A 19,891-nucleotide genomic window follows, 5' to 3' on the forward strand; every position below is an offset into this window, starting at 1 on the left:
CAAAGCTGAAATACATAACTCCATTGAGGAGGGTCACACAGAAACAGGAGCAGTGGTGAGGGAATAAAAGAGTATACTTGTTTTCATATACATATATATATATATATATAATGAAATTACAAAAAGAACAACTGTAAACCAACAAATCAGAAAACCTAGAAAGTTATCACATTTTTGGACACATCTAACTAACCCAAACTAAATGAAAACACAGATAACCTCAGTAGACAGCAATGTATAACAAGATTGAATCAGTAATAAAACTTATCCCAATAAAGACCAACTCAGGCTTAATTCTTCCAAACTTAAAACAAGACAAAACAAAAACTATTTTTCTCAAGCTTTTCTAAAATACCAAAAGGGACAAAATTCCCCCAAACTTACCTTAAGATCAGCATTACACTGATTCCAATACCAGACAACAACACACACCCACAAAATTTAAAATCAAAGGGCATGACTCCATGGTGAACAGAGATGAATCCAAGAGATGGTTTACTGTGACCAATGGGATTCATCCTAAGAGCTGTGATTAAGGGCACACTCCAACAGGAGGACATATGCAAGATTGCGTAACTGCTATGTGTGTATTATCAGCATGTCTTAATTATGTAAAAATATACACATAAACTTCTATATGCCTTCCAAGTTTCATGTGATTATGAAGGGAAAATATGGAAAGAAATATATCAGTAAAAGCTGAGTAGTTGGGGAGAGATGGAAAGTGAACAGAAAGTAAAAATGAAAATTTAAGAACAAATAAAGGTACACACAAGAGAAATGCTGTGGAATACATATGATCACAGTTATGAATGTGTACATATTCTTTTAAATATGAAACTAAACAAGAGTAAAGGATGTATAAACATTTGGTTCTTTTCATGCTGTTTTCTTTGGTACTAGTCTTTGAATTTTCTATCCTGACTCAGGAAAGCAGCTTCTGACTTTTTTTTTTTAACTTTTAGATTTATTTATTTTTTTAAGTCACACTTAGGTGAGCAAAGAAAAAAAATGTAATACAATTAGATTCTAGGAATTCATCAATATTAAAACCATTTTAATCCACAACCATATCCAATTCAAACAGTGAACCAAAAAGAAAGGACATTTACTTTCAATTTCAGCACAATTTATCACAATTCATTTAAAAGACTGATGCTAGTAAGTAGAATCTAGAGTGTAATTGACTTAACTGATAAGCAGAGAATTATTTGATACTTATAGAGTGTTAATGACCATTAAAATTTATTCATTGTACTAACTCAGTCCATTTAGAATAAGGTTGACAACCAGTAGAATTCATTACATACTAAAAATAACACCACACTTATGCACAAATAAATCAATTTTCCCAGTCAGAGCTAATCTTCCTTTAAGATTTCCCACATATTCACAGTACATAATATTACAGAACATCCATATTTGGCCTAAAGATCTCTAAATTGTAGCATTACAAGAAGGAAGTTCACCATGCCTAATAATGTGATTGAGTTTAGCCCAAATGTCTTCCAGGGTCTGACTGTTGCAAACAGTGTGTTCTATCGTCCATCTTGCTCTAAAAGTGAATGTAAATTTAGTGTCTTTAAACTGTCCTGTAGCTTTTTAGACAAAGGGGTAATCTTTCCTGTACAATTTTTTCTGACAAGTGAAATACTCCAAGACCTCTTCTTGTGTTGTTTTCCTTTATCTGAATTTTTATCCAGATTTTCAGAATTAGTCTGTTCTTTCAGTGTCTGTGACTGGATTAAGGACAGTTTTTTCAAATTGGGTTGAAATTCCAAGAGATCTACTGTGCAATCATAACTCTTTGACTTAATATTATGGTCTGAAATAGTTAAGCACTGTTTGACAGTCTCAGCTGCCTCTCCACAAATGACCGGTGGTAATCCTTTAGGTTTGAGTGGAACTTTGGACCCATCGTGTGGCAACCAAGGAATGACTCTTGATAATGGGCGAGTAGGGAAGTCTTGAATTGCCTTTTCTGCAATTGTTAGCAGTTGTTTGGGGTCACTCTCATGTGGTCGATAATGCAGTATTACTTCCGTAGTCATTCTGCAGTAATCCATTAGTTCTTGGCTGAATTCTTCAGAGCTTGCAGCGCCAGCAGGTGCTCTCCTTTGGGGGGATTCACTTCCATTTTGGACCCGCACTTTCTGACCCACGGCCTACGGGTGCTGCAGAGGTACAGCCAAGCCGGGACCCGGAGCAGCGCGAAGACACCGCGACCTCGTAGTACCTCACAGCGTCTCGTTACATTTGTCCCTCACGGTCCGAAGGGCTTCTTTTCACTAAAGCCATTTCTCCTTAGGCAGCCAGCCACAAAATAACCTATTTAGAACCACACATCCCTTCCGGCTAACAATACATGGCGACCAAAAAACCAGCTTCTGACTTTTAAATCACTCGGTAGAGTGTTCAATCAGGACCACTGTTGTGGCAATTAGGCTCACTGTTTTTCTTAACATTTGTTTATCAAAATGAACTCTTTTTATTTTAGAGGAGGGTTAGGGAATAACTGTTGGAGAGCTGAGTCAGTTTTTATTGCTACATAATTCTGCTTCTCTCTCTCTCTTAAATTTATTTCTGAATCTTCAGCTCTTTTGTGTGAGAGAAGCACATATGTGAGTGAGGAAGAACAGAACTAAAAAGGACATTTTCTCATTATTATTTTCAGATCTATTACTGTTTTGTGAATTTTGTTTTAAAGGCATTCAGGATGAGAACATGAGGCATGTAATTGAATTCTTCAGTTTTCTTAAGTAAATCTAAGACTTCAATGCAATTAATCTCTAATGTTTATAAAAATACAAAATAAATTGTTTTCTCAGCTGCAAATTAACAAGTTCCTAGCCATTAAGTGTGGAAACACTGTAGGCATGTCTTCTGATCTGTCAGGGTTCCTATTGTTTTCACTGGGAAACTGACGCCATCAGCTGCTTGTGGAGTGTGCCTCAGAGACATAGTTTTTGTTCCTTTTCTCCTTAACAAAATCTCAGGGGCTTAGGGCATTTGCATGCTTAAGCTTTAATCAACAAGAGCTGCCAGAGTTTGGAGCAATAAATATTTCCCACATACAATAAACTCTGAGGTTTATTTTTAATAAACAACACAGTGGGAATCATTTATTGTCAAAGTATTAGCTAGGACTGAGGATACCTATTATAATCTTAGTAGTTACTCAACAGTTACCTCAGCACATGTTCCACCTTAAATCCAGAATTAGATTTGTCCTTTTATTTTAAAAAACTATTTTTATTTATTGATTTATTTGCCTGGGTGCCTGAAAAAGAGACAGCATGTGTGTATACACACATGTGAGGGAAGGGAAGAGAGAGAGGATAAAGGTGTGTGTGTGTGTGTGTGTGTGTGTGTGTGTGTGTAAGGGAGTACCAGGGACTCTTGCCTCCGCAAATGAACTCTATACATGTGCACAAATTTGTGCATCTGTGTTTATATGAACACTGGGGCATCGAACCTGAGCCAGAAGGCTTTGCAAGCAGTATCTCCCCAGCCCTCAGTTGAATCCTTCTTGCATTTCACTTTAAAATGAGATTTTTAATTTCATCCCTATGTCAACTGTGTTTACAGAGTGTACAAGTTTGTTGCACATTTTTCTTTGAGATATACAATTATCCTTGCGTATGAGGCAAATGAAATCTCTCACTTTTACTTAACATAAAAATTCATTTGTGGGCTGGAGAGATGGCTTAGCGGTTAAGCGCTTGCCTGTGAAGCCTAAGGACCCCGGTTCGAGGCTCGATTCCCCAGGACCCACTTTAGCCAGATGCACAAGGGGACGCACGCATCTGGAATTCGTCTGCAGCGGCTGGAAGCCCTGGCGCGCCCATTCTCTCTCTCTCTCTCTGCCTCTTTCTCTGTCTGTCACTCTCAAATAAATAAATAAAAATAAACCAAAATAAAAAATAAAAATAAATAATTTGTGAGAAGGATGAAAAGAATTTACAACAATAAATTTAAATCAAACAAAAAATGTAGTTTATTGTCAACTAGAAACTAGAAATTATCATGCCTTTTAAGGAGCTGACAAAATGTGCCAACATTGCAGGAAATATGGTACACAGACGTATCTAAAGAGTCTTTTTGATTTCAGAATAGAATTTCATTGCTGTCTGCATTCTCTCCATGATTGCTGATAAAATGTTGCTAAAGGAAATCCTGTGAAGTGGAACAAATTGTCCTCTGGGCCTCACAAGACTATCCCCAGCATAGAACACAAGTTGCTATGGTGACCCACAGAATGTGTGTACCATAGTCATAACAACAAAATCAACAAAACAACAAAGTGATTGCTAAGATTTTGGTAATTATTACCTTTTAACAATCCTTAGAAGAAGGTAGGGTTTATGGAACATTTACTTGGAACTCCAGTCAGTATGCCCTCCTGTCCACAGATGTACATTGTCTTAACAGAGGTGCTATCAATATTGTTTTCAGCCTGTGCCCTACTCTAAGTTACTTCATATTGTAATAAATTGACTTTCAGTATGTGCTTGGTCCTGGGGTACTCCATATTACAAAATAACATTTAGTTACATTCTGAGTTCACATAAAGAAGCAAGATGACTCTGCATCTCATTTCTTCAGGACAATACCAACCCAACCATGATCCACAAATGAATTACTTATTCCTAAAAGTAAAACAGTACCACCTATAAGTCTACCAAAATACAATGGGAATATGGGTATAACCATCCTTCCAAATTCTTTCCAATAGAATTCTGAAGAAAAACATTTGTGTTAGATTATTAACACAGTGGTCCTCAGGGAATTGGAATTTCACCACGAATATCATGGGGAAAGAAATGGCTGAATCCCGATGCCACGAACCAGAGGTGAAACTTGTCATTCACCAAGAAATTGTACACACTTTTGACAACTTATCAGATCATCTTGCTGGACAGACCAAGTGCAAAGCAATGGTAAGACAATTATGGGCAAGACCACACCTTGACCAGGGCTGTTTGGTTTTTTATGCATAACTCTTGTCCTCTATTTAAACCTAACCATCATATTGGTCCCTCTTTCTAATGTGGCCACACTGACTAAACCTCCTTTCTTAGCTTTTTACTATTACTTGACAGTTTAATTGGCCTTATTGATGATATGTGGACTTATTGTGGACTTATATGTGGACTATTGGTAATGCTACCAAGGCCAGACTTTCACCCTAATACCTCTGAAATCACAAGCACATGCGTATGTTAAAGCCATTTCAGAAAACCAAGCCCAGGAACCTACCTAACACACTAGACCAGTAACGGGTGAAACAGTTTCACCTAAACTCAATAAAGAGGACACCCCCACTGAGACTGCCAAGGTTTCACCAGCATGTCTTCTGACTTGTAAAGACCCCACCAATTTGTCTTCTAATCACTGGGTTTGTGCATCAAGGGATCCTAGCTACAGATGACTGGGCTTCTGCGTGAGAAGGAAAATACTGAGTAGCAGAGGCCAGTAAGTTGGAAAGGAGACATAAAGGGAAGAGAAAGGAAGGGAGGAGGTACTTAATAGGTTGATATTGTATATATGTAATTACAATGATTGTAATGGGGAGGCACTCTGATGGAGAATGGAATTTCAAATGGGAAAGTGTGGGGGTGGGGAGGGAGGGAATTACCATGGGATATATTTTGTAATCATGGAAAATGTTAATAAAAATTTAAAAAAAAGATTAATGGCTACAGCTATGAAGGATACTATAAAATCTTAAATAAAAGTAAGCATCCAGCACAAAAAAAAAAGAAAAAGAAAAAGAAAAGAAAACTCACAGAACTTGAAATTCATCTCATGAAATCTTGGACATTACCTACAGTCAGAGTTAGTGTAACCAATCATTTGGTTTCCATTTCAAAATCCATTCACTGATTTCTCTACTTCTCCCCTACTCTGATGACATGGTTTCTGGGGTAGGTAGAGATGTCACCACCCTGGCAGAACAGCAGACATTTAAAGAAGTGCACTAGTACCTTTCCCTTTGGCTAGCAAACTTTTGAAACAGTTGACTCCAAAGAATTAACACTTCCTCAGGTGTCCCATGCTGAGGAAGGGAAAGTTTGGGGCCCTGTTGCCAGCCAGCTGAGGATCTTTTCTCCCAAGAAAAATAAAATACACACAGCTTTCACATTTTAAACTAATAGGTGCATATTTCCTGGCTTTTGTTTTATCTTGCCTATAAAATTGTACATGCTACAAAAATAGCAGGGAGAATCTAGGAGCCTTTTCTCCCTGGTTTGATAAAACTATAAATAAATTCATGTTATTTTATCAATTAGTCTCCTAAGTTCTATTGAAAAGTGATGGGTTTATGAGACCATATGCCAAAGGTAATGATTTTGGTGAACCATTGAGGAGGCAAACCTGGAATGCTGAGAATTCCCATATACTAAGAGGTGTTTTTGTTGTTGTTGTTTTTTTTTCCTGGTTCTCTGACTATTGGGTGCTGGTTGCCCAAAATCATATTTTGATCCATTGGCAAAGAAAGAAGGATTTTCTTGACATTGTTCTATTTGTGAAGATTAGTTTAATTGCTAAGTTTTTATAATTTGGAGAATTTCTAGTACACTCTGATGGTGCAAACATGAATCTGTTTTGTGGTCTTGGACCAATTTGTAAAGAATTTATATTCAAATTGACTATCCCCTGGAAGGCTTGACAGAGTCATCTGCTGAATGGTTGTTTGGGTATGTGACAGGAAAGCTCATATTTTATTGTGTAGGATGTTCCTTGGTTTGCTTTCTTGTGTAGCTATTTGACACTAATTTTTAGATTTTGGTTTAAAATTTGTGTGAGGCATGAAAGAAATCTGGACTTTGCAGAAATAGATGACATAAGGGCTGGAGAGATGGCTTAGCAGTTAAGTGCTTGCCTGTGAAGCTTAAGGACCCCGGTTCGAGGCTGGATTCCCCAGGACCCACTTTAGCCAAATGCACAAAGGGGCACACACGTCTAGAGTTCGTTTGCAGTGGCTGGAAGCCCTGGCGCGCCCATTCTCTCTCTCTCTCTCTCTCTCTCTGTTGCTCTCAAATAAATAAATAAAAATAAACAAAAAAAGAAATAGATGACATAAGACATATTTTCTCTGTTTTCTGATGCTTAAATATCCATTTTGTATCTGCATTTGTCTGTTACATTAACAGACCTTGTCCGTTACATTTTATTTATACATTATTAAGGATGTAATCCATATAAAATGAATAAACATGTTTGTAAAAGATGGTTTTTGTTACATTTCTATTGGACAATGGAATTACAGAAGACATAATTCTACAAACAGTAATAATCAGGATTTGAGTTTATTCCAACATGTAATAGAAAAAATGGTTATATTGCTAAATCTTATGCCATAATAAAGACATAATATAACTACTAATGCATTTACAGTGATTCAATTCTCAACATGTACTTTTGTTAAATTCTCAGGAATTTTATATACTAATTTTAGGCTGTTACACTTAAAATATAGAAAAGTTAGATGCACAGCCATCTTAACTTTTTTTTGCATGGTTTCTGGGCTTTGCTCCATATTAAATATGCTTACATTTCATCAATGTTGTCTTGGGTTTGGGGTAGACAAGATTAGAGAATAGTTCAGCTATCCTTGATATTGCATGGCCTGAGCAATAAAAACCCCTTCTCCTATACCTAGCAACCTGTTGGGAACTTAGGACCCCCACCTGTACAGAGTTGTAGGTACTTACACTCCACTCCACACAATGAACTATCTGTCTCCTCATCTTAGAGACCATTTTTCATAATGAGTACCCTTTCAAATATATTCTTAGGTAGATCTAGGCTCAGAATCACTGAGTACTGTTCATCTTGAACTGGTTTGGGATACATGAACACTAAGGTAAACTATGTTCTTTAAGCAAACTTTTTGTGAAAAATCCCTTTTTATCATCTTAAACTGGTGTGCATGTTATTAAAATCAGGTGCATCATGGGAAGGAACATGCCCAGTAAAGAAAATGCCCATAACCTTAACCTGTCAATCAAACCAGGGGTCTACCTAATAAGCTATATCTCTAACAACTGATACATCCTCCTCTAAAAATCCTACAGAGAAGCCTGACTATGTTGTGAACCCCTTTAATACCCTCCATTTGAGTAACCCACTGCCACCTCTTGGCAATGTATTCAAATCTTTACTACTGCTCTGCTTTTAATAAAGTGTCTTGTGTGCACTGAGCTTCAAATTCTTTTTTTCAAGGTAGGATTGACTCTAGCTCAGGCTGACCTGGAATTCACTATGTAGTATCAGGGTAGCCTTGAACTCATGGTGATCAGTCTACCTCTGCCTCCTGAGTGCTGGGATTAAAGGCATGCACCATCACGTCCCACTTTTTCTTTAACTTTTTAAGTCAATATCCTGGAAATGTCTACAGGCCATCACTACCTGGCTGGTTTTACTATAGGAATGACAAAGTTGTCAGTGAACATTAATTCTTTGCTGATAGATAATACATTTTGTTACAAATGATGTATTGAAAGTAAATGTTTTAATAGGTATTTTTTGTGTTCATTTATATTATAAAATTGTCAAGACTCAAGTCCAACTTACAAAAGGCAATGTCCTATGGAGAGTCTCTATGTCTATATCATCCTTAGTATTGATGTTTCTAACAGAAAATATTCTTTTACTTTTTTTAAAATTTACCTATTTGAGAGAGACAGATGAAGAGAGAAAGGGAGAGAGAGAGAGAGGGAGAGAGAGAGAGAGAGAGAGAGAGAGAGAGAGAGAGAGAGAGAGAGAGAATGGGTGCGCCAGGGCCTCCAGCCACTGCAAACGAACTCCAGATGTGTGTGCCCCCTTGTGCATCTGGCTTACGTGGGTCCTGGGGAATCCAGCCTCAAACTGGGGTCCTTAGGCTTCACAGGCAAGCTAAGCCAGAAGCATATGATGGTGCATGCATTTGCAGTGGACAGAAGCTTTGGCATGCCCATTATCTCTTCCTCTCTTTCTCTCTCTTTTTGTACTAAATACATAATAAAATAAAATAAAATATCATTTATATTTTCTGCTGATTTTGTCAGTTTTTTTACTAGTTAGGAAACTGAGTCATGACAATGTCAAGACTCACTTAAGTATCTGTTTAAATTAGTCTTTTAATGGCCATCTTACAAACATTATTTTGAGTGTTTCTAGGGTACATTTGATATCTTATATATCTGTGTGTGAAACTGTATGTCCCAACTTTGTCCAAGTATTAGGAAACATTTAGAGCTTATGGTACATGAGCTTAAAAGACACATACTATACAAACACAACTTATGACATACAAGTTTGACATGCAAACATTCAATTTGATGCCCTGTGCTTTCTCTCCCACACTACTCAAAATGTTCCCATTTCAGACCACAGGTTTACATAGCAAACTGTCTCTGGTAGTCCCACCAAATTATGAATACCTATTGAGAGTTAATCAAAACTCAGGAAACTCTTGGGACTATGAAATTCAATATTATAGTTCAGGTATAGTCCATTAAGTCTTATTCAAGTCTAAAACTTTAATGAAGAACCCATTACTAATTAATTATCAGGTTGGGAGCTTTCTTCCATCTCTTACGAAAAGTTTCACATTTCACAAAATAGGAAGCAAATGAAACTGTAAATCTTTCCTAATGCTATACAACCTGATATCACAAAATTAACTTGTGACTTTAGCATCTTTTGTGCTGCCAAAACAGTTTTAGGAGCTGACACTTGCCAGGGAGAAAAATTACTGCATAGAAATGTGACTGTTGTACTAGCAGAGACTAAGACATGCTCTGAGATTTCTCCTAATTCAAATTTAAACATTTATAACAATCACAATGGTATTTGTATAAGAATGTACATGGGAGCCGGGCGTGGTGGCGCACGCCTTTAATCCCAGCACTCGGGAGGCAGAGGTAGGAGGATCGCCATGAGTTCAAGGCCACCCTGAGACTACAGAGTTAATTCCCGGTCAGCCTGGACCAGAGTGAGACCCTACCTCGAAAAACCAAAAAAAAAAAAAAAAAAAAAAAAAAAGAATGTACATGGGAAATACACTTTAGGGCTTGATAGATACATTTCATTATAGTTGGAGTATAGGAGCAGAACCTGACTTGCTAGATGTTTGATATTCCAGATAAGACAATAATAAATCAAGAATTTAGCATTATTGGGCTGGAGAGATGGCTTAGTGGTCAAGCACTTGCCTGTGAAGCCTAAGGACCCCGGTTCAAGGCTTGATTCCTCAGGACCCACGTTAGCCAGATGTACAAGGGGGCGCACATGTCTGGAGTGCATTTGCAGTGGCTGGAGGTCCTGGTGTGCCCATTCTCTCTCTCTCTCTCTCTCTCTCTCTCTCTCTCTCTCTCTCTGTCTCTCAAATAAATAAATTAAAATTAAAAAAAAAAAGAATTTAGCATTATTGACTCTTCCAATTGTCAATATTACATACTTTTCTGAGGCCCCATTTGACAGTTTATCTGTGTTAGAACAGTGCAAATATGTTTGAGGAATTGATGTGGTATGTGGAAGGAGTGCTCATTTAAAAGTACTCATGAAATATTCTCATAGGGACAGCTTAGTGCACCTGTCCATGTTTTCTGTAAGTCTGGCTCTGGATCCTTTATCATGTGTTACTCCACTTCTTCCATCTTAACTTAGAAAAGGACACAATAAATTAAAGATATACAAACACTGAGACATGAAAAATCATCTATGGCAAAAATATTAAAACAGATCTTGAAATTTATTCTTCTAATATTTAAAATGTTCCTGTTTTTAAATTACTGTTTTGGACTTTGTAAGATATTTTATTATATTTCACCAGTTAAATTTCATTTATCATAAAAATGCATTTACTCATTCCATTTACTTCACTATATAAAGTTACATGATACCCAAGAGCTCATTTTAGAAAAAAAAAAAATGTTATCATCTCTATGTGTTGATCACTAAGGGCCCTTCAAAGAGTATACAAAGCTGGGCAATAGAGCTGGGTAGACGGTAAGGAAAGAAGTCATACCCTGTTGACATAGTGGCCAAGCCTTAGTTTTAGCTTTGCTTGAAAGAAGATAATCTGAGAGTGAACAGATCTTCATTGATTATACTGTATAAAATCCTAGCACTCTTCTAGTTACAGAAGAGACAACAGTCACTGCAAGCATCATTCTGTAGGAAGGGAAGAAATAAGCTGTGTGGATTTCTGTAAGAGGCAATTCAAGAATAGAAACTGCTAGTGCATCACTCACTGGGAAAGACTACCTGTGTGGTGGGGGTCCAGACTTTGCAGTCAGATAAGAAGTAGCAGGTATGGCCAGATGAACATCACAGAGACATTTGCTTTATCCTAGGTGCTTCAGCCAACATTGGAGGGTCTTCACAAAGAAGGGAAGTTACCTTAACTAATGTTTAAATTCAATTATTCTGTTACTAAGGATAGGAATGACATCCAATAGAGGAGCAATGGAGACAACCTGGACAGGAGGTGACAGTGGGTAACATCAAATGAAGACAGTAGTAGTGGCATAAGATAGTGAAACCATGGAGATATTTTGAGACCATTCAGATTTGTTAGTTGATGTAAATGAGAGAGGTTTAGAGAGAAAGGGAAAGTTGAGAAATTATTTGAAAGGGTTGGACCTAAATTTGCAAAGGTAGGGATGACATTTACTGAGTAGTACAAGTGTAGGATCATTGTTTTTCTTGGGAGAAGGGAAGTTAATACCAAGCATTCAGTTCAAGATAGGTTAATTTTAAAAAGACTGCTATAACATTATGACAGTCATCCCATAACTCCTTCAAAAAACAACAGAATGACTTGTGTGTTGGTAGTGTTGATTATGAAGGGCCCTTCATAGAATGCACAGGGCTGGGCAGTAGAACCAGGCAGAGGGGAGGAAGAGAAGGCAGAGCCTATTGACACTGTGGTTAAGTCTTAGTTTTAGCTTTGTTGAGTGGCTTCAGCTATCAGTCCATTTGGAGAGCATTTCACCTGAAGAAAGCTGCCTTGCCCAAGGTCAAACTGCATTTTATTTATGGGCCGGAGAAATGGCTTAGCACTTAAGGCACTTGCCTGCAAAGCCATGTGAGCCAGATGCACAAGATGGCACATTTACAGGGGCCAGAAACCCTGGTGCACCCATTCTTTCTCTTCCTCTCTCTGCCTCTTTCTTTCTCTCTCTCTCAAAATAAATAAAAATAAAACTTTAAAAAAGAATTATTTATGGGACTTCCGGTTAAGATGGCGGCGTAGGTACCACGCCAAAGCAGCCTAGGGGGGAAAAAGACCAAAAAAACTCAGCAAAATACACACTTTTACTAAAAAGTGAGGTGTATAGGAAATTGAGGTGGCAGCGGAGAAGTAGAAGAGTTCCAGAGCATCCAGAGCCTGCACAGGCGGGAACAGCGGCTCCGGGGCGGCTCGGCCACCCGCCGCAGCCGCGGAGCGGCAGAAAGCCGCCAGACTCTTGGCTCGAGCCGCAGGACAAGCCAGGTGCGGGATTTTCCCCTCACACCGCGCTCTCCGCAACTCGGGAAACATGAGGGGAGAGCGGCAGCGAGCAACGGAGGGAAGAGCAGGCCGCGAGGTAGAAGCACACGTGGAACAGCGATACAACCAGAGCAGCCGCGGCTCCCTCCCCTCCCCCACCACCTGAACCCAGCTCCAGCGAACACAGCAGCGGCCCGGGATCCGGCCACGCCAACTTGGGCTGACAGCGGGTCCCAAGCAGGAGCAGAGTTCGGCAGCAACTTCAGCAGCTCCAGCACCGGTACCAGTGGCCCCAGCAGCAGCGGACCCAGGAGCGGCAGCGGCGGCAGATCCGCAGCAGCGGCTTCGGGGGGAGCAGCGGCGGTGGACACGGCAGCGGCAGCTTCAGCAGCGGTGGTGGCTCCGGGGGGGCAGCTACAACAGCAGCAGAGGCAGCAGCAGCGGCTCAGTTTGCCCCGTAGGAAAAGCAAGTGCCCAGCTCCAGAAATCAGAACAGCAGCCCGACGACCCAGGCAGCAACTTGACTGAGACCACAATCACCCAAGGTAACTGGGATTGCACCAGGGAAGGGTCTCACTTGGGCACAAGCTGACTTGGATACCTCAACAGACCAGAAATCTAAACCTCTTTGTTGATAGAGGATCTGGTCATTATAATAACTACTCTTGCATACATACTCGGGGCTGTTTTTGATTGAATGTGTACAGTGTTTAGTTAAATTTTAGAATCTACCAGTATTTTATTCCACTCAGCCTGCTTGAATACTCCTATAGCAGGGAAACTCAACCCCTAAGAACATCTTTGTAGATACTCTGAGAGTCTTAAGAGCCACACCTAATACCTTAAGGTCCTACCCTGAAAATATATTACATCAAATCAATTGATACAGCTAAGAATACACAGCTAGCTAGAAAATCCAAGCATTAACTTAATCCAAGATGCAAAAATATATACATTATAACACAAGAAACACTAAAAAGCAAGACGATATAAATCCACCTAAAAGTATTAATGCATCAGAAATGTCCTCCAGTGAGAAAGAGTTAGAGGAAATGCCTGAGAAAGAGTTCAAAAGAATAATTATAAATATGTTCAAAGAGGTCAAAGAACACATGAAAACAATCAAAGAAGAAATCAAAGAGGAAATCAAAGAGGAAATCAAAGGAATCAAAGAAGAGGCAGGACACCAATTTAATGAAATAAAGAAGGCAATACAAGACATAAATAGGGAAATAGAAATAATAAAGAAAAACCAGTCAGAATTACTAGCTACTAGCAATGAAGAACACAGTTAATGAAATAAAAAACTCTGTAGAAAATCTCATCAGTAGGATGGATGAGGGAGAGGACAGAATATCTAAGCTAGAAGATCAGGTGGCAGACCTAATGCAGTCCAACAAAGAGAAAGACAAACTTATAGAAAAGTATGAGTGGGAATTTCAAGATATTCGGGACACTATGAAAAGATCCAATATAAGAATTCAGGGCATAGTAGAAGGAGAAGAACTCCACTCCAGAGGCATAGTAGGCATCTTCAACAAAATCATAGAGGAAAATTTTCCCCAAATTGGGAAAGAGGTGCCAATACAGATACAGGAAGCCTTTAGAACCCCAGCCAGACAAAACCCAGAAAGAAACTCTCCTCGCCACATTATACTCAAACTTCCAAACACACAAACCAAAGAAAAAATATTGAAAGCAGTTAGAGAGAAAAATCAAGTTACCTACAAAAGCAAGACCATCAGGATTACAGCAGATTATTCAACACAAACTTTTAAAGCCAGAAGGGCTTGGAGTGATGTATTCCAAGTTCTGAAAGATAACAACTGTCAACCAAGGTTACTTTATCCTGCTAAGTTATCCATCCAAATAGATGGAGAAATAAAGACATTCCATGACAAAAGCAGGTTAAAGGAGTATCTGAAGACAAAACCAGCTCTACAGAAAATACTTGATAGAATCCTCCATGCTGAACAAAAGGAAAAGCACACATATAAGGAACCTAGAAAAAACCAGCTATACTCAAATACCAGTTAACAGAAGAGAGCACAGGTAGAACAAGTAACACACACACACACACACAAATGGCAAACATAAATACACACCTTTCAATAATATCTCTTAATATCAACGGTCTCAATGCCCCAACGAAAAGACATAGATTTGCAGACTGGGTTAAAAAGCAGGATCCTACAATTTGTTGTCTCCAAGAAACTCACCTTTCTACAAAGGATAGACATTATCTTAGGGTGAAAGGTTGGAAGACGGTGTTTCAAGCAAATGGGCCTAGAAAACAAGCAGGGGTTGCTATCCTAATATCAGACAGGGTAGACTTTAGTCCGACGTTAGTCAAAAAAGATAAGGAAGGTCACTTTATATTGATTAAGGGCACACTCCAACAGGAGGACATTACAATCCTAAACATATATGCACCTAACATGGGGGCTCCCAAATTCGTCAAACAAACACTATTAGAACTAAGGTCACAGATAACACCAAACACAGTGGTGGTGGGTGACTTTAACACCCCACTCTCATCAATTGACAGGTCATCCAGGGAAAGAATAAACAGAGAGGCATCTGGACTAAATGAGGTCATAGAAGGAATGGACCTAACAGATATATAAAGGACATTTCATCCAAAGGCTGCAGAATATACATTCTTTTCAGCAGCACATGGAACTTTCTCTAAAATAGACCATATATTAGGACACAAAGCAAATCTTAACAAATTCAGGAAAATTGAAATAATTCCTTGCATTCTATCTGACCACAATGGAATTAAACTACAAATCAGTAGCAAGAAAGGCTATAGAGCATACACAAAATCATGGAAACTAAACAATACACTACTAAATGATGAGTGGGTCAATGAAGAAATCAAAAAGGAAATCAAAAAATTTATAGAGTCAAATGATAATGAGAACACAACATACCAAAATCTCTGGGACACAATGAAGGCAGTTCTAAGAGGTAAAATTATAGCCCTAAGTGCCTATATTAAGAAATTAGAAAGGTCGCAAGTAAACGACCTAATGCTTAGCCTTAAAGCCTTGGAAAAAGAAGAACAAGGCAAACCAAAAAGTAGTAGACGGGAAGAAATAATAAAGATTAGGGCAGAAATTAATGAAATAGAAACAAAAAGAACAATCCAAAGAATTAATGAAACAAAGAGTTGGTTCTTTGAAAGGATAAACAAGATTGATAAACCCTTAGCAAATCTGACCAAAAGAAAGAGAGAAGAGACACAAATTAATAAAATCAGAGATGAACAAGGTAACATCACAACAGATTCCAGAGAAATTCAAAACATTATAGGGACATACTATAAAAGCATATACTCCACAAAGTATGAAAATCTGAAAGAAATGGATGATTTCCTTGATCTATATGACCTACCTAAATTAAATCAAAATGAGATTAATCACTTAAATAGACCTATAACAAACATGGAGATCCGAGCAGTTATCAATAATCTCCCAACTAAAAAAAGCCCAGGCCCGGATGGATTCACTGCTGAATTTTACCAGACTTTTAAGGAAGAGCTAACACCATTGCTTCTTAAGCTTTTCCAGGAAATAGAAAAAGAAGGAATCCTACCAAACTCCTTCTATGAGGCCAGCATCACCCTGATACCAAAACCAGGCAAAGATAGAACAAAAAAAGAAAATTACAGACCAATCTCCCTCATGAACATAGATGCAAAAATTCTCAACAAAATATTGGCAAACAGAATACAAGAGTATATCAAAAAGATCATTCACCCTGACCAAGTAGGCTTTATCCCAGAGATGCAGGGATGGTTCAACATACGCAAATCTATAAATGTAATACATTACATAAATGGGTTGAAGGACAAAAAACACATGATCATCTCATTAGATGCAGAGAAAGCATTTGACAAAATCCAACATCCCTTCATGATAAAAGTCCTACAGAGACTGGGAATAGAAGGAACATATCTCAATATAATAAAGGCTATTTATGACAAGCCTACAGCCAACATATTACTAAATGGGGAAAAACTGGAAGCTTTTCCACTAAAATCAGGAACAAGACAAGGGTGTCCACTGTCTCCACTTCTATTTAATATAGTTTTGGAAGTCTTAGCCATAGCAATAAGGCAAGAGACACACATAAAAGGGATACAAATTGGAAAGGAAGAAATCAAGTTATCATTATTTGCAGATGACATGATTCTATACATAAAGGACCCTAAAGACTCTACTAGCAAGCTGTTAGAGCTGATCAAAACCTACAGCAATGTAGCAGGATACAAAATAAATACACAGAAATCAGTAGCCTTCGTATATGCTAACAACAAACACACAGAGGATGAAATCAGAGAATCACTCCCATTCACAATTGCATCAAAAAAAATAAAATACCTTGGAATAAACCTAACCAAGGAAGTAAAGAATCTATACAATGAGAACTTTAAAACACTCAAGCGAGAAATTGCAGAAGACACTAGAAAGTGGAGAAACATCCCTTGTTCCTGGCTTGGAAGAATCAATATCGTGAAAATGGCAATCTTACCTAAAGCAATCTACACATTTAATGCAATCCCTATCAAAATTCCAAAGGCTTTCTTCATGGAAATAGAAAATACAATCCAAAAATTCATTTGGAATCATAAAAAACCTCGAATATCTAAAATAATACTGAGCAACAAAAAAGAGGCTGGTGGTATCACCATACCTGATTTTAACCTATACTACAGAGCCATAGTAACAAAAACAGCATGGTACTGGCACAAAAACAGACATGTAGATCAGTGGAACAGAATAGAGGACCCAGATGTAAGCCCAAGTAGCTATAGCCACCTGATATTCGATAAAAACGCCAAAAATACTCATTGGAGAAGAGACAGCCTCTTCAGCAAATGGTGTTTTGAAAACTGGATAAATATCTGCAGAAGGATGAAAATAGATTCTTCTCTCTCGCCATGCACAAGAATTAAGTCCAAATGGATTAAAGACCTTAACATCAGACCGGAAACTTTGAAACTGCTAGAGGAAAAAGTAGGGGAAACCCTTCAACATATTGTTCTTGGCAAAGACTTGCTGAATACAACCCCAATTGCTCAGGCAATAAAACCACAGATTAACCACTGGGACCTAATGAAATTACAAAGATTTTGCACCGCAAAGGACACAGTGAAAAAAGCAAAGAGGCAACCTACAGAATGGGAAAAAATCTTCGCCAGCTATATATCTGATAGAGGATTAATATCTAGGATATACAAAGAACTCAAAAAGTTAACCAATAAGGAATCAAACAAGCCAATCAAAAAATGGGCTAAGGAGCTAAATAGAGAGTTCTCAAAGGAAGAAATACGAATGGCATATAAGCACCTAAAAAAATGTTCTACGTCACTTGTCATCAGGGAAATGCAGATTAAAACTACATTGAGATTCCATCTCACTCCTGTCAGATTGGCCACCATCATGAAAACAAATGATCATAAATGTTGGTGGGGATGTGGAAAAAAAGGAACCCTTCTGCACTGCTGGTGGGAATGCAATCTGGTCCAGCCATTGTGGAAAACAGTGTGGAGGTTCCTAAAGCAGCTAGAGATTGATCTACCATATGACCCAGCTATAGCACTCCTAGGCATATATCCAAAGGACTCATCTCATTTCCTTAGAAGTACATGCTCAACCATGTTTATTGCTGCTCAATTGATAATAGCTGGGAAATGGAACCAGCCTAGATGTCCCTCAACAGATGAGTGGATAATGAAGATGTGGTACATTTATACAATGGAGTTCTACTCAGCGGTAAAGAAAAATGAAGTTATGAAATTTGCAGAAAAATGGATGGACCTGGAAAGTATTATACTAAGTCAGGTAACCCAGGCCCAGAAAGCCAAGCACCACATGTTCTCTCTCATATGGGGATCCTAGCTACAGATGACTGGGCTTCTGTGTGAGAATGAAAATACTTAGTAGCAGAGGCCAGTAAGTTGAAAAGGAGACATAAAGGGTGGAGAAAGGAAGGGAGGAGGATACTTAATAGGTTGATATTGTATATATGTAATTACAATGATTGTAATGGGGAGGTAATATGATTGAGAATGGAATTTCAAACGGGAAAGTGTGGGGGTGGGGAGGGAGGGAATTACCATGGGATATATTTTATAATCATGGAAAATGTTAATAAAAATTTAAAAAAAAAAGAATTATTTATGCAAACACATCTCCTTGTCTCAACCTTGCAACTCTGAAAAGCCATTATGGCTCTAGATCTTCCATGAGGTAAGATGAAGGCTTAGCTGACACTCAACCTCAGCTTCCCCCTATTGTGACTGGTATATTTAATTAAATTAGGAAAATAAGACTTTAAAGATATTTTAGTCAATTATCTTCTTCATCAGATACAAAATTGCTGTCAAGTCACTTTTTTTCATGTGTCTGTATAAATACAGACTATGTGTATGTATGTGTGTTCATATATACATGGGTATACATGTATATGCAGGTGCATGTACCTGTGCATGTGGATGAAGGAAATGGTTTAGGTTGGACCTTGGAGTGCTACTTTTTAATTACCAAAGCAAAACTTTAAAAAGCAGGTGAGGCCTGGAGAAATTGCTTGCTGGGTTTGATTCCCCAGTCCCAGATAAAGCCAAAATACACAAAGTGGCCCATGTGTCTGGAGTTTGTTTGCAATGGCAGGAGGCCCTGGTGACCCATTCTCTCTTTCTTTCTCTTGTTCTGTTTGTGAATATAAATAATAAATAAATAAATAAAATTAAGAATGCAGGTGAAGAGATCAGTAAACATAGTGATATAAAGCTAGAAAGTCTTCATTCAAGTGTTTGATGAAAAGATGGAGCAGGAGAGGATAAAATATTCTCTCCTTCATCACTGAATCTGTGCTTAATGACTGAAGAAAGCACTATTATGTGATACATCTGTAATAATAATCTTTGGAGGACAAGGAAAGATGAGGATTAAATGTGTGAGGCCAGTAAGTGCTACATAGTGGGACAGAGGGAGAGAAAAAAAGAGGGCTGGGAGAGGAGAAGGAGAAAGAAAGTGAGGAAGGAAGGAAGGAAGGAAAGGTGGGAGGAAGGGAAAATACTATTTTATTTTCTTAATTTGGTTTTAAATCTTAACCTGAGAATATGGCTTTACTTCTACACCATATCAAGTTTTCTAACCTACCTTTACTTTTTGAATAAAAAATAAGATTTTTTTTCACTTGTTTTCAAGGTACCCTATTACTATTACAGTATACATCAATAGCAGAAACAAAAGTTTATCCCATTAAAATAAACATTTAAATCACAGGCTATATCTCTTGTGGGGAAAAAAACTTTATCATGTTAATTTTTTTCCTTCAGGAAGGAGCAAGAGAAAAAATATTTAGGAAATGACTTAGATGTACCAGCCTTAAGAT

General features: G+C 38.1%; 1 protein-coding gene and 1 pseudogene across 5 annotated transcripts in view; both read right to left on the minus strand.

The window, feature by feature from the left end:
* Pcdh15 (protocadherin related 15) overlaps nt 1-19,891 on the minus strand; it is a 1,075,820-nt gene that overhangs the window by 181,499 nt on the left and 874,430 nt on the right. The gene's annotated exons all lie outside the window — the stretch shown is intronic.
* Nucleotides 1,265-2,088, minus strand: LOC123455738 (annotated as a pseudogene).

This window comes from Jaculus jaculus, chromosome 18 (assembly GCF_020740685.1).
Source record: "Jaculus jaculus isolate mJacJac1 chromosome 18, mJacJac1.mat.Y.cur, whole genome shotgun sequence".
Lineage (NCBI taxonomy): Eukaryota > Metazoa > Chordata > Mammalia > Rodentia > Dipodidae > Jaculus > Jaculus jaculus.